The 24,214-nt window shown below is 41.9% G+C and overlaps 1 protein-coding gene and 1 long non-coding RNA gene across 2 annotated transcripts in view; one reads left to right on the forward strand and one right to left on the reverse strand.

The window, feature by feature from the left end:
• LNX1 (ligand of numb-protein X 1) overlaps nucleotides 1-13,097 on the reverse strand; it is a 150,963-nt gene extending 137,866 nt beyond the window's left edge. Inside the window, exon 1 of the mRNA XM_069105230.1 lies at nucleotides 12,966-13,097. The gene's annotated coding sequence lies outside the window, so the exon portion shown is untranslated. The remainder of the gene's footprint in view (nucleotides 1-12,965) is intronic.
• LOC138175011 (uncharacterized) lies at nucleotides 7,789-13,750 on the forward strand. The gene is made up of 2 exons (XR_011171851.1): nucleotides 7,789-9,302; nucleotides 13,092-13,750. It is a non-coding gene; the product is annotated as an uncharacterized lncRNA (long non-coding RNA).
• The last annotated feature ends 10,464 nt before the right edge of the window (nucleotides 13,751-24,214 follow it).

The following is a 24,214-nucleotide window of genomic DNA, read 5'->3' on the forward strand; positions in this document are numbered from 1 at the left end:
AGAGAGAGAGAGAGAGAGAGAGAGAGAGAGAGAGAGAGAGAGAGAGACAGAGAGACAGAGAGAGAGAGAGAGAGAGCTTTGGGAGGGCCGTGCATGTTCAGGTCCAAGGGGATTTGAGATCTTCAGACAAGTATGAAGAAAACATGAGAAAAGTCATGAAACCAAGAGAGAGAATAGATGGTCGAGCAGATAAGCAGCAATACTGAAAACCAAAGAAAGGTCCAGGAGGGGAGCATTTTTCAGCACAGTGGATGGGTTGGAGATGTGTTGAACTAGAAGGCTCCAAGGATCCTTCACTGCTGAGCATGAAAGAAAGGTGAGGATGGTAAGCTCAGATACTGGCAGCTCAAACAAGCCCAGTTCTTTCCATGAAGTGGCCTCAGACTGTACGGAGGAAGCATGTGGAGAACCATCCAAGGTTCTAAATAATACCCTGGAGAATATCAACTCTATGAATTCTCTCTTGAGAAAGTTCTAAAAATTCATTAGAATGTGATCTCCTCGAAGGCAGGACCATCTACTTTTGCCTTCATATCCTCAGTCCTTAGCACAGTGCCCGGCTCTTCCTGGTAAGAGCTTAATAAATTCTCATGGACAGATTAACAAGACAGAAGGCACCCAAGAAATAGGTTTCCGGTGACTAGTGAAGTAATCCAGCCTTCACAGGCCCAAGGTACAGGATCCACCTCAGTCCCATGGACAGTCTGAGGCCAGGCCCTTTACACAGTGCCCTTCAGAACACATTTTATTCTCCAACAAATCCCCTCTAGCTCCTAGCTGTCCCGACCACATTCCTTCTTAGTCCTCACCAGAACAGAACTCTCAGGTTCTCCCCTAAGGACACCACACCCTATGCAAACCTTTTCATTAGCAGCTGATCCTACAACTCTCTCCCACCTTTTCCTCCAAACCCATCTGGGTCTCCAGATCAATCTCATTAGCCTTAACTATTCTACAATATCTACTCCACCCCCATCTCAACTTCCACTTATCCCAACTGGGAAATTCTTATCCTGGGGAAACTCCCTATATTCAATTTCTCTGCCTCTGATGTTTCTGAAAAGTTAAAATCACAAAACTGGACTGTTTTCACCCACTATAATTTCATGGTCCATAATCTCAGCTGAGCTCATGTTGCTAGGCAATTTTGCAATTCCTAGATCACAACATTTCATCTCCCATCTCTGTGCCTTTGCAATAGCTGTCTGCCATGCCTGAAAGACTCTGCCCTCTCACCTCTGACTCTTAGTTTATTTTACTTCCTTAAAACTCAGCTCAAATCCCACCTCCTCCCTTCTTAGTGCCCCTCCCTCCCACTGCCAGTACCTTCCCATCTGAGATTACTTTCCATCTAGTCTTATTTATATCTTGCATCACCCAATTGTTTACATGCTGTCTCTTCCTTTAGAACATAAACTTCCTGAGAGTAAGCTCTGCATCTTTGCCTTTCTTTGCATTTCCCAGAACTTAGCAGTGTGCCTGGCACACAGTAAGTGAAGAGATGCTCTGGGAATCCCCTTGAACTCTGATTTAATCTTCCTATTTGATGAGGCATTTGCATGAGGCCATAAGCCTTTCATTGTGGCTCTGCCCAAACCTTTGTTACTAGCTTGGCGCTCCATAGTCTATTGAGCCTATCAAAATACCTATACCCAAACCAACTGTTACCTGACCTCCTCCCTGACCTAACTTCTCCTGAAGACCTTCCCCAAACTCCTCCCCTAGACCACCCCTAGATTCCTCCCCCAACTTTTCTGTATATAGACCTCATCTTATCTCCATGTGGTGTAAGAGTGCCATAGAATTTTCTAGCACAGACTTACTCGTGTCCAATACAGGCAAACTTTTAATAAACTTTGCTTTTCTTTGACTGAGAGAAGACTTGAGTTGAATTCATTCGGCAGGACCTGGTGTGTTGGTATTTTGGGGTCTTGAGCAACCCTAGCCTACACCTCATCATTTTATGGTGCCCTCTTCATTTTTATGGTTCCTAAATGCTAATTGCCTGGATCTATTCTTATCTTATTCCCACAGAGATTGGTCCAAACCTTTTCTTTCCTATTTCCACTCTTCCCATCCCCACATTTACTGCAGATGTGATTTAGACACCTCCTCCCAGGAGAAGATGGAAGTCATCTAATAGGAACTCCTTTAACTCTTCTCCTCATTTCCTAAAAAATCTCTGTGTCCTGACCTCTGATTCTGCTTCCTTCCAGTCACAGCAGCTCAATCCCCACTATTCTCTAAAGCTAATCCATCCACATACATCCTTGAGCCCTTCTGCCTCTTGCAGCAGTCACTCATTTTCTCTCTTCTCTCTCTCTCAACATTTTAGGCAAAATATGAGTAAATTGGAGAATCTCTTGGAAGGCAACCAGGATGTCAAGGGACCTTGAGGTTCTTCCAGATGTGGACTGATGGAAAAAAATGAATTTGTTTAGCCTGGAGAAGATTAGACCTGGTTGAAGGGGATAGGAGTTGCAGAAGGGATTAGTGATAGCTATCTTCAAGTATTTTAAGGATTATCATTTGGAGAAAGGATATACTTTTTTTTTTCCAGCCATAGAAGGTAAGAAACCAAGACCAATGGGTGAAAGTTGCAAAAAAAAAAAAAAAAAAAACCCAACCCTAAACAAACAAACCACTCAGCAAACGTGGGCTAGGGGTCAGAGAAATATTTTCTACAAGCAAGTTGACCAAAAATGGAATGGGTAGTAGTTTCCCCTTGATTGGAAACCTTCAGAAAAAAGCTTGAAGTCATCCAGACCATTTATTGAGCTTTAGAAGGGATTCTTTTGGAGAGTGTATAGGTCAGACCACATGGGCTCTGAGGTTCCTTCCATCTCAGTGACTCTATCTGCCTCTGGAGGCAGTGAGCACAGCCAACTCCTAAGAGTTTAGTAGTGAAAGGTAAGAAAGATTGGGTTGATAGTTTGAGCAGGGAGCAGGGGTTATTGAAACGATTAGAAAACAACACAAGCCAGAACAGAATTAAGTTCTAAGTGTATGGGCAATAAGTGCCTTTAAATATCTGTGAAGGGCCAGTACAGTCTAGAGTAGTCACATTACTGGGGTTGGTAGTCATTTATAATGCCTGTCTGGGGACATCCATTCTGCCCTGGTGTAAAAATGTGCCTGAAAAAAAATCAAGCAACTCCATTGTTTCTATAGCTATAAAGTGTGAGAGCTAGAGGGAACTTTGGAGATCAATCTTCTAGTTCAACCACCTCATTTTTACAGTTGAAGAAACTGAGGCCCAGGGATTTGCATAATATAATCAGGAATCTGCATAAATAAGTGGCAGAGCTGAGACTCAAATCTAGAACTTGAGTCTTTTGACTCCAAGGCCAGTAATCTTTCCAATATGTTAAACTTGCAGACAATCCTGGGGGGGAATGGTATTCCATAAAGTGCCCACACAAAGGGCTGCCCTTGAGTCTTTTCTGAACGAGAGGACTAGAACAATGACAGGCGTAGCAACAACATTTATGAAGCAGCTTGAAAACACTAGCTGAGTCACTAGTGACTTTATGTGTGTGGACTGCAGCATAAACATGTACTCACGGAGGACCATGTGACCAACCAAGGCCAGAAGTCATGAGCAAGATATGCAAATCACCTCCAACAATTAGCCCGGAAATATGAATGCTTTGCTTGTCAGCACGTGTTGATGCCTTGCACAGTGCCATGAGGCTATTAAAGAAAATTCTTGGAGAGTTTTAAACATGGGTGCTGTGCTTTCATATCTCTCTGATGAATACATCCAACAAACTGGTGTCACTGCAAGATGGTGGCAGAATTCAGGGCCTCATGCCTAAGTCATGCCAATGAATGCAGTGAAAAGGCCCTTCAGCTGTAATGACACCACACTCACAATCTAACAAGGGGGTTCAAAGGATCCATAGTGTAGAAGGCAGTAGCATGAGGACAAGCCAATTAGTGGATTCTTTGGAGAAGGAATAAGTTAAGGTTTCTCCAGGAAAGGTAAAAGAAAAAAATTAAAAGGCTCATAAAGAACATGGATTTAGAAGTGGACGGGTCCTTAGATGTCATGTGGTACATGCCCTCCTCACCTCCTCCCCTCCTCAGCTTATAGACCAGGCAACTGTGAACCAGAGGGGTTTAAGTAGCTTGCTGAACATTAATCAGAATCAAGATTTGAACCCAGGTCCTCTAACTCCCAATCCAGCACTCAGTTGCACCACTCTGAATCAAGAAAATGAAATATAGAAAGAGGGATTTTTAAAAAAGAATAGTAAATATCCATGGTTCAGAGACCATTTTCTGTTTCAGATTTTTATACTTAGCTATATAAGTCTAATCTGAAACAGTTATTATAGAGAGGCTTCCATAGTCAGATACCACAAATATGATAAATCCTGCAAACTATATCCTTATTTTTCTCCCCAGTGGTCTTAAAATGACCTCGATGCCTCCATGGCATTGCTCAGATGACATGGAATTTGTCACCAGCATTAAAGCAGGGCTATGTAATGCCAGGACATAAATAGCTATTCTACTTAATGGCTTCCACAAAGTACACAAATACCATAGAATTGAGTTGGCTACATTTTAGAAATGTCACTTTAGATTACCACCTGCTGGCACTTGTCTTTCTCTTGGGCATCTTCAAGTTCTTCCTCTTTCCTGCGTCCTGCTCATCTACCTAATCATGCCCAAGTTTCCACATTCCTAAGAAGAAGAAAACAACCTTTGCATGACCTTCCTGCCATATTTCCCTCCTCTCAATCACAGATAGACTTCTTTGAAGAAGAGGTCTATACTTACTTCCTCACTACTGACCACCCACTTGCCATCTAGCTGCCGATCCCACTAGGCTACTGAAACTGCCTTTTTAAAAGCTACCAATGGTCTAAAACCTCAACTCCATGACTTTTTTTCCCCCTTCAGTCCTTATCCTCCTTGGGGGCAGCTAAATGGTACAATGGATAGAAAGCCAAATCTGGAGTCAGTTAGACTTGCCTTTGCGAATTCAGATCTGGCCTCTGACATTTACTGTGTGACCCTGGGCAAGTCACTTAACCCTTTTTTGCCTCAGTTTTCTCATCTGTAAAATAAGCTGGAGAAGGAAATGGCAAACCACTCTGGTATCTTTGCCAAGAAACCCCCAGATAGGGTTACAAAGAGTTGGTCAGGGGGAGACTAGGGGGAACAGTGAATAGAGAACTGGCCCTGGAACCAGGAGGACCTGAGTTCAAATACAGCCTCAGACACTTAACACAAAAAAATTAGCCATATAACCTTGGGCAAGTCACTTAACCCCAATTGCCTTAACTTCCCCCCTCCAAAAAGGGAAAAAAAAAAAGATTTAAAATACAAAGAGTTGGACACACAACTGAAAAACTTAGCAACAACATCCTCCTTGACCTCTCTCTAACACTTGACACTGTTAACTGTCCTTCTATCTTGCACATATCCTCCAACACCTTGACTGGAGAGGATGCAGGGTACGATGGTACTGCTGAGTTACCAGTCAGAAGACGTTGGAGGGAATTCTGCCTCTATAGCAAAAACTTGTGGGACTTTCAGCAAATGACTTAACTCTTTAAGCCTGAGCCCCTCATCTAAATGAGGGGATTGGACTTAATGGTCTCCATATTCCAGTTCTAGCCCTAAATCTAGGATCTTATGGTCCTCTGCTACATCAATGTGGGCAGATACTCCCCAAGACTCTTTCCTCCCAGCCTCTTCTTTCCTTCTCTCTATCCCTCAGCAAATTCATTCTTAGCCACAGCTTTAACTACCATTCAGATATAACTCCCACATCACTATGTCCAGCTGTGACTTCTCTTCTAAGCTCCCAGACCCCCATCTCCAACTGCTTTTACCTGAATGTCCCAGAGACAACTGGAATTTAGCATGTTCCAAACTGTCTCCTTTCAGTAGGGATTATTTGATTCCTTGTATTTAGAATCCCAGTGCCCAAAACAGTGCCTGTTAAATAGTAGGTGTTGTTGATTGATTATAGGCTTAGGGCAGCACCAGAATTTGAACATAGGTCCCCTGTCTTCAAGTCTAGTATTTTCCATTTTTTTGCAAAATGATCCTAAGATTCCACAAACTTCATTATCTAACAAAATCACTGAATTTCAGAGTTGGAAGTGACTTCAGTGGCCAACTAATCCAATTCATATCTGGAAAAGAATCCCTACCTACTAACTTATGGCCATTTAGTCCCTGACTGAAGACCTGACAGGTGACAGAACCTACTAGGAGACCGCCTACTCTACTTCAAGACAGCTCTCTTAGGAAGCCCATCAAATCTTAAATTTGTGGCTTTGCACCTTCCACCTCTTACTACTGACTCTGCCCTTGGGAGTTAAACAAACTAAATCTAATCCCTTTTACATAGTTTTTACTTTTTTTATTTGCTAGTACTTGAAGACAGGCTAACCATTTTCAGAGAGCTTATATTCTTCTACCAGCTAGTTTTACTACTATGAAATGACCTGTGTTTTCCTTCCTCCACTCCTTTGTCCACACACTGACTCCTATTCCTGTGTCACCCCCTCCTAACCTATTGAATTTGTAACTGTCCTTTCCCCTGATTTGCCCAAATATCAAAGACCTTTAATTCCACTCCTTAACTCCTGTCAGACCCCCAATAAGACGCTTTGCTTCTAATGTTCCTGTGAATTTATTTCATTATTTTGTATTATAGTTCTATGTCTATATGTCCATGTCATATTCCATTCACCACCAGCACTAAATTTAAAAAAAAAACCTGTATCTTACATCCCTCTTTACCTCTCTTAGAATCCAGCAGTGTTCTAGATACAGCAAGCTTTTGTTTGAATTAAACTAATTCAATTTCAAATTTTTGAATTAAACTGACCTTATGGAATAGCTTCCTCCTTAACTAATTGTTGCTTTCACATCCTCTCCATAAGGTAAAGTAATGTTTTCTCTAGTTCCCATAAGATAGAATTGGAGCAGATGTGACATCAAGGGACCAAGCAGACAACTGATCCTAGACTCTAGGAATTCTACCTCTAGGAATAACCTCCTTCTCAGTCATAGCAAAGAACTGGGACTACACACTGATTTACACATGAAGGGCCATCGCAACAAGCAGATAGACACAGTATCCCACAACTACAACTCAAACAGGGTATTCATTGTTGCTAGTTTCCTGCCCACAGCAATGTCTTTTAGGTCATTAAGAGAATCTGCCAAGAGATTCCATTGCTAGGTAAACACCCCCAAAATGTCAGAGATTAAAAAACAAAACAAAACAAAAACTGCAATATGGACTAAAATATTTATAACAGCACTTTTTGTGGGACCAAAGAATTGTAAACAAGGTAAATGAACATCAAATAGGAATGGCTTGGATGAATTGTGATACTTGACTGTTAATGAAATATCGCTGTGCTATAAAGATCAATGAACAGAAAAGCGCAGAAAGAATTTGTATCATTTCATTTAAGTCCTTCTGAGCTTTTCCACAGAATCGGGAAAACAGGAAAAGCGGAATCTGGAAAATAGTATATAAAATGATGATAACAATATGAGTGAAATACACAACAAAATAATTAAAACTGAATCTGGGGTAATTATAAAGCCATTTGACACCAAAGAAGACATATGAGGAGACAGTTCCTCTATTCCTTCGCAGAAGTGGAGTGGTCCATAGTTAGGAAACATTGTGTATAATAACATCAGACTTTTTCAGTGTGTTGAGTTGGTTTTGCCGATTCTTTTTCCCTTTCTTCCTCTTTTAACTTTTTGTTATGGGGGTGGTTCTCTCAGAGCAATACAGGTGAAAATGTAATTGATATAAAAAATATATCAATAAAATCTATTTTTTAAACTTTTTTTTGTTTTTTTTTTGGAGGGCAATTGAGGTTAAGTGACTTGCCCAAGGTCACATGGCTAGATTTTGTGTTAAGTGTCTGAGGCCACATTCGAACTCAGATCCTCCTGACTCTAGGGCCAGTGCTCTATTCACTGTACCACCTAGCCACCCCTAATAAAATCTGTTTTTAAAGGAAGAAACATACTTAATGTATTCAAAAGTTCCTGGCCCTTAGCTTACTAGCAGGTTCTAGAATTGTGATGTCACTTTTAAAAATTTTCTTTATTATTCTTGGTTTTTTGGGGTCTTCATTTTCTTTTGCAACATGTCTAATATGTAAATGTTTTGCATGATTGTACACATATAACCAATATCAAATTACTTGCCTTCTCTATGGGGGAGGGGGGGGAGGAAGGAGAGAGGGAGAGAATTTGGAACTCAAATTTTTAAAAAACAATGTTAAAATTTTTGTTTACAGGTAATCGAGAAAAATGAAATAGCTAAATATAGAACTGTAATGTCTAAGCTATAAATTGTTCTAGGCAGGTTATTGACTAAGGTAATAAATCAAATATAAATGTTTCCTTTCAAGAGAATGGGTAGATAAATAATTCTTTCTGAAATATTGACATTTTAGTAAATAAAACATTGCCCATAAATACTAAACCTGAAAAACTCACTAGGCTTGAGTTTATAACCTGCCTATCTAGGTTTGTAAATATAAAAGTCTATTCTTACAGCACATTAGTGCATCCATCATTTAATCTAATTTTTTTTAATAAATGAGGAAACAGATGGGTAGGGAGATAAAAGTATTCTCCCAGAGTTGCTCAGCAAATAGGTAGCAAAGTTGGGATCAGAATTCACAGTCCTAAAATCACCAGGCCATTACTCAGCCATTTGGGTTATGACTTCCAAACTGGGGCAGGCAGGCCTATGGTCCTGCCCTCTGGGATGACATGGGACCTGCACAGCTACAGGAGGGGCCCATATTTCTCTATTTATCCTTCTGTTCTTTGCTTCTTGACTACAAAGAGGTCCTGAGAGACTACAATAGTCAGTCCTCTGACCAATAAATCATCTGTGCCCTAGCCATCTTCCAAATGACTTGCCTCTTATGTGGAGCCCTAGCTGCCTGGCGCCTCCCCACCGGTGACCTCACAGCTGAGAAGCTAATTAGACTTGCATGGGACCCTATAAAACATCTGGAGCTGTCCTGAGGCCAAGACCCAAGAATCCTAGTCAGAATTTAGTATAGCCATGAGTCAAGTCTTGGGAATAATCTCTGATGAGACCATCCTCTTGCCAATAGCTTGAAGACAATTGCGGCCAAGACTCCTACTGACATCTCTGGGCACATCCCTTCTCTTCTTTTGGGGTGAACAGTCCAGGACTGTGTTATTGAGCAGTCTGAGTTGCCTGAATGGGGACCCAGCCAGCTGGGTAACTCAGCTCATCCTCTCCCTCTCCTCTCCAAAGGAAGGTAAATTTTTATGGCCGGAAGCTGTCCAGTTACCTTGGGGTTTACTGGCTAGATTCATTCATTCCATCCTTTCTTCCTTTCTTTCTTCTCAAAGACCTAACCTTAAACCCATTTCACTCTGGAGTTCATAGATTGACCACAATAGGTCCCCACCCAAGCTCCACTTAATGGCTATATTTTGGGCCCTCCTGGCTCAAAGCGAATGTCAATAGTAACTGATTCTCTTTTGACAAGCAACCCAGAGGGTCTTCCCACCCCCGGTTTGATTTTTTGTTTTCTTTTATTTAAGGTTCCATCCCTTGACTCACTTTTTAAACAGGCCTATTCACTGAACAGCCTTAACCTCACTTAAAGTGAGAACCTTAGCCTAGAGGGGTCAAGGTCTCCCATTGCATCCCAGGCCATCTCCAGTAGTCCTGATCGATGTCTGGTTACTAGGCCCAGATGGCTCTAAAGGAAAAAGTGAGGCTGGTGACCTTTCACAGCCCTCCCTCACTCAAATCAAAGTCAACCGAAAGTCATGTCCTCATTTCTCTGCTGTCATGGTCCTCTTGAAAACGAAGGACACACACAGCACACAGCAACGGTCCAGAACTCCCTGGCACTCTTGTTTTCCTCACCTTCCCTTTTGTGATCCTTTGGGTGACTCAGATTAAGCCACATGTCTTTTGGGGCCAAATAAGAAGATCAATTGCTTTCTGAATTAATTAGTCACCCAATTTCTCTATAAATCCTCCTCTGTCCAAGCAAGGGACCTCAAGAAAAGCCACTGTGGTGACATACTCAACTGATACCCTGTTACTTCATACAATTATTGAGCTCTGGCAAATGGTCTCCATCTCTGTGACCCTGGCACCCATTGCCTGAAGCTGAGAGAATGAGCTTCCCCATTGTGGAAGAAGATACCTTAATATGACTTGTAGCACAAAGGGTGCTGGATTTGGGGTCAGGGTTCCTTATCTTCTCTAGTCTGTACTTTCCTCATTTCTAAGAAGGGAGTTGGACTAGATAACCTCAAAGATTTCTTCCAGCTGTAGCTCTGTGATCTAGAAAGAGCATGACTGATCATGTTTGCCTTCCCTGACCCCCAAACTGATCCTCACAATTCCTTGGAATAATAACACTTGGTCTGAATTTCTTTTCTCAGATATACTCAATCTGTATACATGTTGTTTTCCCACCCTCAGTAGAATGGAGGCTCCCTGTAAGGCAGGGAAAGGGCTATTTTTTTCATTTCTGTAGATATTATCAAGCCCTTCCCAGGAGATCTTCCTGGGATTAATATTCACAGCCATGTAGGCACTTAAACCTTTGTTGAATTGTACTGAATCTGGTAGTGACAAAGTAACCGCTACAACCATCACATTACTCCAGACAAGAGTGGAGTGTTTGCCCAGTGGTTTGTAGGATGCCCTGCATTTGCTGCTCTCTAGGGTAGGTGTATGTGTGGGGGAAGGGGAGGAGGGGATAGCAGGTGGGACCGAGCAGACAGGACACAGCAGTTCCTTCCTTCTGCTGGAGACTCAGTGACAATCAGCCCAGCCTGCTTTATGGAGGAAATTCAAAAGCCTCACTTCTGCTTCACTTCTTTCCTTTGTTAGGTTTTGTGGGAATTATCAATGATGAATTTAATCATTTATAACTTATAACAACAATTACTATCATGATTATCAAAATCTGTGTTCCCAACAGAGCTTTAGATGAAGCTCCTCAAAGTAGCCCAGGGAAACTTTAAAGTTGGACTTCTTAAACAACCATCTCTTAGCAAAGCATCTACCTACTAAAAAATAGTACAGATTGCCCCAGGGAGCCACTGGATCACATATGACCTTGGCCATGTTCTTGAATAGTTTGACTCTGAATCCCAATCTCTAAACACCAACTTTCCCCCCCCACCCTGACAGAGAGAGGAAGAGAGACAGAGAGGTAGAGAGAGAGAGACAGAGACAAAGAGAGAGAGGAGAGATAAAGAAATGAAATTATTTGACTAAGGTTCAAATACAGTGCTTAAAAAAGAGGTGAATTATGGAGCAAGGAATCCTGAAGCACAGTGAACTGGAGGAAGGTGATCCCATTCGAGAGAGGTTTTGTGATTTTTAACATACATTTGCCTTGGGTAGATACTGAATATAGGACATTGTGGTGAAGCCCAATTCCAATAAGGCAAAGGCAGTAGCCACCAGCCAAGCACATGAGCTCAAAAAAAAAAAAAAAAACAGAAAGGTCAGAGAGGAGAACAATAGTGGTCTCAAAGGAGTAAGAGGAATTGGCAGCCACAGCAGGACTAGTTTGGCTCAGTGAGAGGCTACTCTGTCCGAAACAAACTTCCCCAGATTGTTTCCATTTCTACTTTTGGAGAATGAATGTGCACTTTGACTTTTGGGGTAGATGAATATCAGCATAATTACTAACAGATCACTTCCTTGCAAACTTTTTTTTTCTAACTTAAGTCTCAGCAAAACAGCTGATGTAGGAGTTTGGCACATTGCATCTCACAGTTCTGTTTCTTTGCATGGGTTTCCCACAGCCAGGCCCTGACCCCCCAAGTATGGTGTGTGGCTTCCACACCACAGATTCTTCTCCCCCCCCCCCCATCTAAATGCCTCCAACGTAAGTTGGCACACTGAGCCTGAGGCTGCAGGGCGGTACTAAATGTGAGATCTTTATTAAGGAAACAAAAAAAATGGGTCCTAGAGCTAAAGTTACATTTAGGAGGGGGGAAAAAGGAAGGTCCTGGCAGAACAATATACTAAACAGTTTATTTACTGTTAAAAGCAAGGGGAGTGGGTAGCACACAGGGAGAAAAAACCTTTGTTCCCCATTCATGAAAGGATAATCCATGCTACCCGAACTAAAGGTTTAATAAACACAGGGCTAAACATAAAGAATTCTAATCCAGATCACAGTCTCCCTGTGAAAACAGATTGTACAATTGAGGACAAAGATCAAGTGTCTGCCTTCTTCAGAAAAAGGTTAGGGGTCAGGAACATTGGGGAGGGGTGTGGATTGGAGGGAACATAAGGTAGAACTGAATTTACAATCTAAGGAAGTATTCGGTGGGCAGACAAGAGGTGCTTTTAAATACTTTTAAGGAAAAAAAAACCCAAGTTCTTACAATTTTAGTAGAAGTGAACTGTGATAAAAGCAAAAACTTAAAAGAATTCGGAGTTAGCCAGCTTCTAAGAGTGGGCTGTAGTCCCATCCTCCCAACAGAAATTACCATTCTAAAAGCCTCCCCTCCCCCACCCTGAAATTAGCATTGTGGAAATATCCCCTCCCCCCCATTGAAATGAACACTATAGATTAGAGCAAGTTTACAACTCCCAATCAAATTTCAAACACTTCTCTCACCTTTGCAATTCCATTTTTTTTTGGGGGGGGGCGGGGGTTGGGGGGAAGATCCATATCCCAGAAGGGAAGAGGCTGAATTAATGATTTCAAATTTTTAAAAGGCGGCATTGGCCAATGTGGCTTGAGACAGTTTGACTGTGTAACCAGGAGATAGATCCATTAGGCATCCAACTTCTCTCCCAGAAGGAGCTCCCCTCTCCTGAGAAAAGGGTAAAGTTGTACTCACTCGGCCAGTTTCTTTCCTGTTTCCTGTTCGGAACAATGTGACCAGTGGTCTAAGTATCCAGAGAGAAAATGGGCGTTTCAACTCACCTTTCCAGGTGTCGTTAGGGTTTTTGAAGCCGGCCCCAGTCTGGCAGAGCACACGCATCCCTAGCTCGCAAGTCTATCAGACTCAGCCGGGTCGGTCCTGACACCACATTTGCCTTCCTTCTGCAGGTGTCTGTGGGGAAGAAGAATGAATGGTATTGGTCGGCCTGGAGCAGGAAATGTGTGACATCACGCGGAACCCTGAAAAGATAATCTTCGTGGCTTCGACCTTAGTGAGTGAGCCAGTCACTAAATTCCTCCGTACCTGTCATTTACCTGAATACCTCAGCCAGGTGCGAATTATTCACTTAGACTCATTTGCAGCGAGGTATTTACTTTCTTTTTTACGTCCCAACGCAACCTGCCTGCCCCTGGGTAGCTAGTTGTTTTCATCACGATACAGCTCCCTATCTGCTAGAGTTAACAGAGAAGTTTAAACACCGAAATGTGATAGTAATTTACTTGATTTAAACAAGGAAGACGTGAAAATCGGTTGTGTAGACACTGTAGTATTGTAGAGAGCAAACGAGAGGGAGTCAAAAGGACCCAGGTTCAAATCCCAAATCTCCTCACTACTCACTGCCTATGTGACCTTGGCCAGTCACTTAACCTCTGCCACTAAGTTCCTCCTGTAAAATGAGGGAAAAGGATGGACTGGATGGTCTCTTCCTTCTCTACTTCTAGAATCCCATGAAATTCAGTAATTTTTTTGATGGACATAATTGTTTTATTTTTTTTATGAGAAATCTATCTCTAATAGAATAATAAAAACTTATAAAAATTTTGTATTACCTGTATAAACTTTATAACCAACTTATCTGTACACATGTTGTTTCCTTTACTAGAATATAAGTTCTTGGAGGGCAGGACTTTTGATTTTTTTAATTTTGATACCATACATACAGTGTACAGTGTCCAGCACACTGTATATATTTAAGTACTTGTTAAATGAATTAATTTTGTTGGACTTCATTCTTTGGGGAAGGAAACGGAGGCTCTAAGGATTAAAAAGAGTTTACCTAAGGAAACTCATTGACAGAATCTGGATTCAAATCCAAATCTCATGACTCAGTCCAATTTTTTGTTTTGTCTTGGGGGGAGGGTGATCCTGCGCCACTCTCTTAACCAAGAGGATTGACTGCTATTTTCAAATGAGATGTTTAAACTTTTAAAATGCATTTTTGTGTTCCAATGACAGACTTAGACGTTTGTAACAGTAGTCATGCCCATTACAGCTTGCTCAGCTGGCACGGGGCAGTTACAATTCTTTGTAGGCCTGCAATTACAAGTAATTTAAATGATTCAGATTAGAATGCTATTAATAAGGCGACTTTGCCTGCTAGTTAGAGACAGGAAGGAGGAGTCAGAAGTTGTTATTTCTATTCCTAGCTTATTGTATGACCCTGGGCTGTATGCCATTTCAGTCTTTTTTTCCAACAGGAAAAATAAGGGTAATGCCACTTACCTCATGACAAAATGGGTTATTATGGGAATATTAAAGAGCCAACGTGAGCAAGTATGGTAAACAAGCATTTGTTCATTCATTCATAATTGAATTTCAATGTTTTATATTTTTGTGGCCTCTTTCCAGGATCCCTGAACAATTTAGAATATGCATTGGAATGTACCACCTGGGGAAACTGTGGAATCTCCTGCCCTGGAGGCCCTGAAAAATAGGGCAGCCAGTCATTTTCTTTCAAGAATGGCCTAGATAATTTTAGGGGGTTCCTTTCAACACAGCGCTCTAAAAATTGCTTTTCCCCCCTTAGGGAAAAAGGTGCTAGAATTCTCAAGTACTTCTTCCTTCTCCCTTCCCTTGTACCTCCCCTTATGCAAATGATCATTTTAAAAGGTGCCATTTTTTTTTTTTTGGACTATATGCATGATTTCATCAGTGTTGGGAGCTTCCCAGTGAAGAACTGCTTCTCCCCATGCAGCTGGGCACGTTCTCTGTAACTATCCAACAGCTGCCCAGAGCAATGAGATCCCTCTCTCATTGAGACCATTTCTTTATCCACTACAGCTGCCTTTTCTATATACTATATATACATATAATATATATATTCTATAACCAATTCAATTGAACAAATAGATTAAGTACCTGCCATAATGGAAAAGGCATCCATGAAACTAAAAGCCTGTTTTTGAAACTGATTCTGACTTACTTGCTTTTGTGACTTACTAGCAAGCTACTTAAACTGAGCCTCTATTTGTTTACCTGTAAAACTGTGATGAAGACACATATACCACCTACCTCACAGAGTTGTGAAGAAAGCCTTCTGTAAAATGTAAAGTGCTATTCAAATGTGAGTTACTGTTAGTAGACATTACACAATTTTATTTTTATACCAATTCTGTGGGTTAAATGGGGCAGGTGTTGTCTCCCTCTCCTCTCAGACCCTCATGGTGCCCTTACACAGTAGGGAAGACATCATGGCTGTGCTAGAATGCCAAAGTACCCCAGATTTGTAAACCTGAATAAGTCTCAACTTCTCTGAACCTCAATTTATTATTACTATTATCATTATTATTAACAGTAATAATAAATAATAACTACCATTTATATAACACTTGAGGCACCTCATTTCATCCTCACAACTCTGAGAGATAGGTGTTATTATTATCTCCATTTAACAGATGAGGAAATGGAAGCAGAGGTGAAATCACTTGCCCAGGATCACTCAGCTAGAGAATGTCTGAAGCAGGATTTGAACTCAGCTCTTCCTGAATCTAGGGTCAACATTTTATCCACTATACTACCTAGCTACCCCATCTCTAATATGGGGATAATAGTAAAAGCAGGATGAGGGATTGGAAGGATATCTTCCTGAGTTCAAATCAACCTCCATATACTTATTAGCTGTGTGACCCTGGGCAAGTCACTTAATCTTGGTTGCCCCAGTTTCCTCATCTGTAAAATGATCTGGAAAAGGAAATGGCAAACCATTGCAGTATGTTTGTCAAGAAAATCCCATGAAGAGTCAGACATAATTGAACAATGACTGAACAACAACAATGAGGGACTGGAAACAGTACTACTGGATTTTGAGTAAGAAAATCTAGGTTTGAATTCCTGCTCTGTCTCTTATTACCTTTGTGACCTCAGACCTTAGGGCTCACTAACAGCCCTAGTTTTCCCCATAATTAAGCCCTTTCTTCAAAGCCAGAAGAGTGCCAGGCACTGGGGATATAAATGAATGAATGAATGAATGAAGTCCCTGCCTTACCTTCTATTGGATGAAACATGTATACGTATGAATAGATATATGTACGTAGATATTTATAGGTATTAGGTATACTAGGTAATTTTGGGGGGTGTAGGGAGCATTTAGCAGCTGGGAGAATGCAAAAGATGGATTGTGAAATTATTAGAGATGCACAAAGGACATTTTAAGGTCCTTTCCTGCTTCAAAAGTCTTTGATCCAACAGGCAAGGCACAGTGCTCCAGATAAGAGAGAGATCTATGAGGATTTTTCAAAGCCTTTCTTCACTGCACCTTAAACTTTGCCACCTTAACATTGAAATACAATCTTGCTTTGGATCAGTGACCACAGCAAGTCATCCGGTGTGACTGTGAGGGGAGGGATAGTTCTGGTCTAGGGCACTGGGGCAAATCTAAGCTCTTTAAATGCCTGTGGGATATTTAACTTTCACTTATTTGTTTGTTTGTTTGCTTATTAGTACCTGTGACTTTATCAGGAAGGAACTTTCCCGGGCTGTTACTGACTTTCCTTGGGAAGGATAAAATCTGAAGCCCAGGCTGACCTAACCTACAAATTCTTTCCAGAAGGTTACAAGCTTAAGAAGATTCACAAATGAAGATTGGGCAATTTTGCCACCAACCAACATTTCTTTCTTTCTTAATTTCTGCCTTTTGGAAACTGCTGTGGATAGTGGACGGCGTGGGGTGGGGGTGGGGGTGAGGGTGAGGGTGGGATGGGTGGGAAGACTTGCCAAAAAGGAAACAACCACCCAAATCCCCTCTAAAAGAAAGGAGAAAGTACTAGGTTGTAAATGTGGTTTAAAAGTTGAGTACTGTCTTTTGCAATAATAAGGCGGAACACAAATGCTCATTATAAAAACAAATGCACTTCTTTTGCTACTAGAAGGGTGTTCCCTTTGGAAGGGGAGAAGAACTTGTCTGCCAGCTTGTGTTAAACACTGGTATCTGACTCAGACCCTGCTCTCATAGAACTGACAATATAATGAGTGAATTTGATTACACACTCGTAGGAGGCTGATCAAGGGTGTCTGGTCAACCTGATATGGTTACCTGAGAAAAGAGCTATCAATGCATACATTTCTCCATGTAGAGTGTGGCCATACTCATTAGGACCTCAGTGAGAGCGCTGGGGATATCTTCTGTGCCTAGGTGTTTGTGGGGCTATTTTTGAACCATTCTCACCTCATCGGGATGATTAAGTCTCCGGTCTGCTGGGAAGAATTTGAATGGTTCAAACTATTGTGGATATAGCCAGCTTAAATAGGATTCTAGAAAGTTGGATTTTAAATTTCCAGTTTGAGCATTTACATAGCAGAAATTGACAAATGCCACAAATCAGGGCTTGATTTGATGATTTTGTTAGTTGTCTGGAATAATAAAGGGATGGAGAAAATGTGAATAACTCAAATTAAACTTAAAAGAATGTCATGCGTGCATATTTTTCCCTCCCCCCACCCCAAGAACTGTTTATTAAACCTTTAGCAGCACATTACTGGAGCCAACCCCTTTGTACTGGGTCTGTGAAAACAAATTAGAGTCAGAGAGAGAATTGTAGCAGAACTAGGAGCCAATCTCGGTGTGTTAGGGGTGGCAGTGGAGGGGGATCAATGTCTCTGGATATCCCCACCTTGCAACACACTGAGGCTGTTAATGGCAAACATAGAGAATCAGTGGTAGGAGTCCATTGCTCCATTTCCTGACACACACAAAAATGACAAGACAAAATTAAACGAGAAAGGTGCAATAGAGAATTGTTTTAAAACAGGCTGCTACATAAGATCCCAGAAGACTTATTAACGAGGATGGGGAGTGAGGGATCACAAAAGACTTCACTGAGGAAACAAGGGAGGCTTATTCTAGCCTGTTACCTACAGTATTATATTAAAAGACTACCAACTTCCATAAGAGGAAATTCACAAAAGCATAATAATTGTAATTATTGTAATGAGCAACTTTGAATGTTTCCCTTCTGGCTTAATTTGTCCCTCGCCTTGTCCTATCACATCTTTTAAAAGAGGGAATATGAGGACGTTGTTCCAGAAAACCTTGTCCAAGTGGCTAGGTGTCTTCACTTAACCTCCATATGCTTCACGCTACTCCCTAGAATTTATCTAGTCATAGAAAGCTTACAAGGTCTGAAAGACTTGCCTATTCCATCCCCACCACCCACCCCCTGCGCCTTCACAAAGATGAAATCACAGATTTTTCATATTCTTGTGTTTATATGGTATTTAAGATTTTCAAAGCATTTTACAAACATCTGTCTCTTTTGATGCTCACAAGAGGAAGAAGGTTGATGCTCAAGGAATTTGCCCAGGTTCATGATACTAGGGTTGGAGCTGGGATTCAGATTTAGATCTCTCCCAAGTCAAGCCCAACATTTATTTCTATGATAGTAGAGTTGGCAGATCAGTTCTCTGAATCTCAGTATCCTTATAAAAGGTTGAATTATGTGAAATGAAAGGTACGTGTTAGAGTCAGCTCTAACTGGCTCACAAGACCATGTTGTTAAATTTTCAGGATCAGCATTTATACTGCAGAAACGATTATATGCTACAACACAGGGCTTGGTTTATTGTATTTCGTTTTCTAGACTTAAGAAGGTAATGGAAAAAATGTTAAAAAGGCAAAATAAATAAGAGCCAGGTGGGTACATCCCTGTGCACACCCCAACACGATCTGGTTGTTAAACATTTACCAGCACACCCCTAGCAGACGCTCTCTAAGATCCCTTTCCATGATATTCTATGGTTCTGTGTTTTCATTAGATTAGAAGGCTTTTATATGATGCATATATGTGGCATTGCTTGCTACACAGTAGGCACTTAACATGTTTGTTGACTTGATGATTTGCATAGAGATAGAAAAAGATTAAAGAAAAGTTGATGAATATTTGTGCTAGATGTCCTCCTTGACTAATATATAATAAATCAACCAACAAACATTTATTAAAAGTCTACTATGTGATGGACCTTTGCTAAGCATTGGGGACACAAAGCAAAAGCAAAAACAGTTCCTACCCTCAAGGAGTTTACATTCTAGTTGGGGAAAGACCAAGAAAAAAAATACATAAATCAGAACATATAAGAGAAATACATAGTAGATGAGGTGGTGGCAGGAGCTGGGGGTTCCAGAAAAAGCCTTCTGGGTAAACAGAACCTAAAAGGATGTCAGAAATTCAAAGAGTGGAAAGTTGGGAGGGAAATCATTCCAAGTGTGAGCAACAGATTAGGGCAGCTAGGCAGCTGGCACAGGGGATAGAGTGCCCAGCCTTGAGTCAGGAAGATTTCTAGGTTCAAATCCTGCCTCTGACATTTAATGGCAAGTTTGCCTCAGTTTCCTCATCTGTAAAATGATCTGGAGAAGGAAATGGCAAACCAGTATCTCTGCCAAGAAAAACCCCAAATGGGGTCAAGAAGAGTCTGACATGACTAAACAGCCGCAACTGATTAGATACAGATATTCATGCTTAGAATTCTCTCCCTTTTCACCACTGCCTCCTGAAACCCTGAGCTCCCTTTCAAGGTTCAGCTGAAATACCATGAAAAGAAAGATGGTTTTAGAGTAAGACCACCTGGGTTTGAATCCTGACTCTACCACTTGCTACCTGTAGAATCCTAAGCAACTTCTCTGGGTCTCAATTTCCTCATCCATAAAATGAAGGAATTGGATAAGAGGACTTCTAAGGCCACACAGTCTAAATTGATGATTCTTTGATGAGCAAATAAACTGCATAGTTTTCTGTGAATAAGGAGAATAAGTAAAAAATGAGGTCCAGGCAGAAACACCTGCCCCCTTCCCAACCCAAGCCCTGGCCTCTAGCCAACTTGGTTTGGCTTACTTAACTGTCCACCACGCTGTTTCTACTCGAAAAATAGGAAAGAGAGGAATGATGGAAATTTAGCTCTTAGTGAGTAAGGCCCAGTCTCTGGTCCAGCCTGTCCCCTTTTCAAGGTCTGATAGCTCTTATTGTTTGTACCTCTCATTTGGCTTAGAGAGAAAAGCCGGGACCCTGGAATGACTTTCTGCAAGAAAAAGAGGCTGGAAGAGAAGTTTTAATAATGAAGGCTAGGAAATAATTAACATATTTAGTGTGGGGTAGGGAGAGGCTGCTTATTCCACCTCCTGCCTGCCTAGAAATAGTGTGAATTTTTTTACCTGTCAGAAACTTCTATTATTACAAGTACTACTGGTCCCTAGGATGGGGCCTTCTGCCATAAAACTGATGAAGGCCACCCTCTAGGGGTTTCAAGACCTATTTGCTCCAGAAGGTTACAGTTACTGTGGCCGGCAGTTGCCTTGGGCCTTTAAAAAGAGAGAACCTTTACCTGGTGGGGAACGCAGAACAAAAGAGAGGGAGGGCCTATACAGACACAGAGACATTTCCTGGAGCAGGCCTCAGGCATGGGCTAGGCTTCAGCATTCCTTTTAGGGAACCAGCAGGGTACCTTGTAGAGCTAAGGGACTGGAACCATAACCCAGAAATAGAATACCCCTACAGAGAGCCTGGCACATGAAGGCATTGACTGTCTTCCTAGGTCAAGTACAAGGGGATCCTAAGTGAGGACTGGGCAGGAACTCCAGCTGCCACACTGGAGCTCTGGAGTTCTTGTACTAATGGAGGCATTCCTGGATCACTCAAAGGACAATGGGGCCTTAACCTAAGGGTGATAGCAAAGGTGGGGCTCACCTGAGGGCAGAATTGCTCTATTCCTTAGCACACTTAAATTTTGGACTCAAACTTCCCTGTTACTATTGAGGGCACCCCATTTTCCAGTCACCCAGGCTTACAATCTAGGTGTCATCTTCTCCCCCTGCCCCATATCCCACAGTTTTGAAGTCCAGTCAATTTTGCCTTCTCAACAACTCTTGTACATAGCCCCCATCTCTCCTCCAACATTGCTGCCATCCACATGCAGGCCATCATCACCACACACCTGAACTATGGAAGTAACTTGCTGCTTGGTATCTCTCCCACAAATTTCTCCTCACTCCAATCTACCCTCCACTCAGATGCCAAACTCATCTTTGGAAGGCCCAGAACTAGCCTTATTACCTTGTGATTCATTAAACTCCAGTGGCTCCTTATCAAGTGCAGGACACCTCTCACACGTCCAAAGCCCTTCGAAACCTGTCCAGTCTTCTCCTTCCAAAGCCAGACCTTCCCCCATCAGCTTTCTGTAGACTGAAATCCCTTTCATTCCACAACTAGAGATAAAAAGCTTAGGCCGGATGAAGGAGGTAACATGTTTGCTCTAACTCATTCACACTGAAATGTAATCCATCTAGTAGTGGGTAGTTAGGCTTTAAAAAGCTAGGTTCAAAGTTGATAGGCATATCAGTTTTCTTACAAGAAGGGTTCTCTAAGAAGTGAAACTTTTTGAAGAACTGTCTGATAATTTAATCATTCCCTTTGAGGGCTGGGCCTTGAATGCCCCCAAGATTTGGTATTTTTGTGCTCCCAAGCTTGGGCTGAGAGTTCCTGTAGAAGGGACCAGGGACATGTCAATTATATATTATATGGGTCAATTCAACTCCCCCAGAATCTCCTTTTTTTCTTACCTCCTGGACAGGGAACTGGCAAACAGCAATCAGAGTATGACTGTCTGTTTAGATCAGAGGTGAGGAGGTCTGGGCTCTGGGAGCCCCCTCTAGCTCTTGAGGTACAGGCTCTGGGAACCTCCCTTGGACTCTTTTTTTTTTTTTTTTTACAAGCAATCGGGTTAAGTAACTTGCTCAAGGTTACACGGCCAGGTGTTTCTGGGAGGGTGCTAAGTGTCTGAGCCGGGATTCAATCTCTAGGTCATCCCAACACTGGAGCTGGTGCTCTTACTTGCTGTGCTACCTGGCCACCCCTCTCCCTTGGACTTTTGCTTAAATCATCCCATTTGATGAGGCATTTGCATGAGGCAATAAGCCTTACTTGGTGACTGAGCCCAAGCCTCTGTTACTAGACTTCCCACCTATCAAAATCCACCCTTGAACTGGCCAGGCCCGCCATTGTCTGTAATCTCCAGCTACCTCCCACCATTAATCACTCCTTGACCTCATTAACTCCTCCTGAAGACCCTCCCCAAACTCCTCCCTTAGACCATGCCTAGATTCCTCCCACAACCTTCTGTATATAAGACCCCATCCTATCTTCATTTTTGTGAGAGCACCATAGAATAGTGAGAGAGAAATAACTGGCCATGTAACCTTGAGCAAGGTACTTAACCCCGATTGCTCAGAAAAAAAAAAAGAATAGTGAGAGCATCATAGAATGACCTAGCACAGACTTACTCTGTGTCTAATGCCAGCAAAACTTTTAATAAATTTTACCTTTCTTTGGCTGGGAGAAAACTCTAGTTGAATTCATTCAACAGGACCCGGAATGTTGGTATTTTGGGGTCTCCAGAGCAACCCTAACCCTCTTAGTGGGTACCCTCTTTAAGAGGTTCCTAATCTTTTTTGTGTCATGCACCCAATCACCCATCTGGTAAAAACCTATGGACTACCTCTCAGAGTAATGGGTTTTTTTTTTTATTTGTTTTTTGAGGCAATTGGGGTCAAGTGACTTGCCCAGGGTCACACAGCTAATAAGTGTCGGAGGCAGAATTTGAACTCAGGTCCTCCTGACTCTAGGTCTGGATCCACTGCACCACCTAGCTGCCCCAGTGTTTTTTGGGGGGCTTTTGGCAGGCAATTGGGGTTGTGATTTGCCCAAGTTCACATGGTTAGTTTTTTTGTATTAAGTGTCTGAGGCCGAAACTGAACTCAGGTCCTCCTGACTCCAGGGCCAGTGCTCTATTCACTGTGCCACCTAGCTGCCACTACCCCAGTGTTTTTAAATAATTGAAAGATAATGTTAAATTTCTACTGGAGGTGAACCAAATTAAAGACGAATTTCTTTTCCAATGCAAATTCACAGACTCCCTAAAATCTATTCATGGACCCTCCATCTACACCAAAGCAAAAGCGTTGCTCACTGCACTTATTCTTTGTGTTCTAATTTCATTTGAGTACCTACTTTGCTTTATTTCTATCTAAAGTGACAACAGACTACATCACTCAATCCCTTGATTGCAAGTTGGCGTTTGGATAATAAAAAGTTTGTTGTAGTGTCTACCAGGGGTGGGGAACCTGTGGCCTCAAGGCCTCGAGGTCCTCAAGTGCAGCCCTTTGACTGAATCCAAACTCCCCAGAACAAATCCCCTTAATAAAAGGATTTATTCTGTAAAACTTGCACTCAGTCAAAAGGCCACACCCAAGGACCTAGAAGGCCACATGTGGCCTCAAGGCCAAAGGCTCCCCATCCCTGGTAGACTGCTGGATTTGGATTTAGGATAAGAAGGATTCAGAGCCTACTTCAGGTACTTTGTAGAGGAGGTCATTCAAGCCCTCTGAGACTCAGTTTCTCATCTGCAAAATGGGGATAAAAATAATGATAGCACATACCTAATGGATTGTGAGTATCAAAGTGTTTTTCAAACTTTAAAATGTTATGTAAGTGACAGGAAGCCTTATCCTACCTACTTCAGAGTGCCAAAAATGGTGCTCTATGATCTTAAGCTATACTCTTCAATTCAATGGTTAGCTTTCACAGCAATAAAACTGTGTACTGCCTATAAGACCAAGGGCCTGGGTTATATTTTGGGGGTGGCAGAGGTATGTTCCATTTTCTTTTATCTCAAAACTCTGCCCCAGCCCCCACAAAATCAGTGAAATTTAAAAAAGGTGTTTTTTTTGCTGGCTAGGAAGCTAGGGGCAGCTAGAATGTACAGTGTATAGCTGCCAGGCCTAGAGTCAGGAAGACCCGAGTTCAAATCCAACCTCAGACACTTACTTAGCTGTGTGACCCTGGGCAAGTCACTTGACCCTGTTTGCCTCAGTTTTTGTTCATCTGTAAAGTGAAAGAAGGAAATGGGAACCATGCTGGTATCTTTTCCAAGAAAGCCCCAAATGGATTCACAAAGTCAGATAAAACTAATTGACTAAACAACAACAAAAGAGGAAGCTAGTTCTTCCCCAACAGTGACCATACTTTTC

Source organism: Petaurus breviceps, unplaced genomic scaffold (genome assembly GCF_028583685.1).
Source record: "Petaurus breviceps papuanus isolate PSGF00001 unplaced genomic scaffold, PetGlider_PUasm1.0 76, whole genome shotgun sequence".
NCBI classification, from domain to species: domain Eukaryota; kingdom Metazoa; phylum Chordata; class Mammalia; order Diprotodontia; family Petauridae; genus Petaurus; species Petaurus breviceps.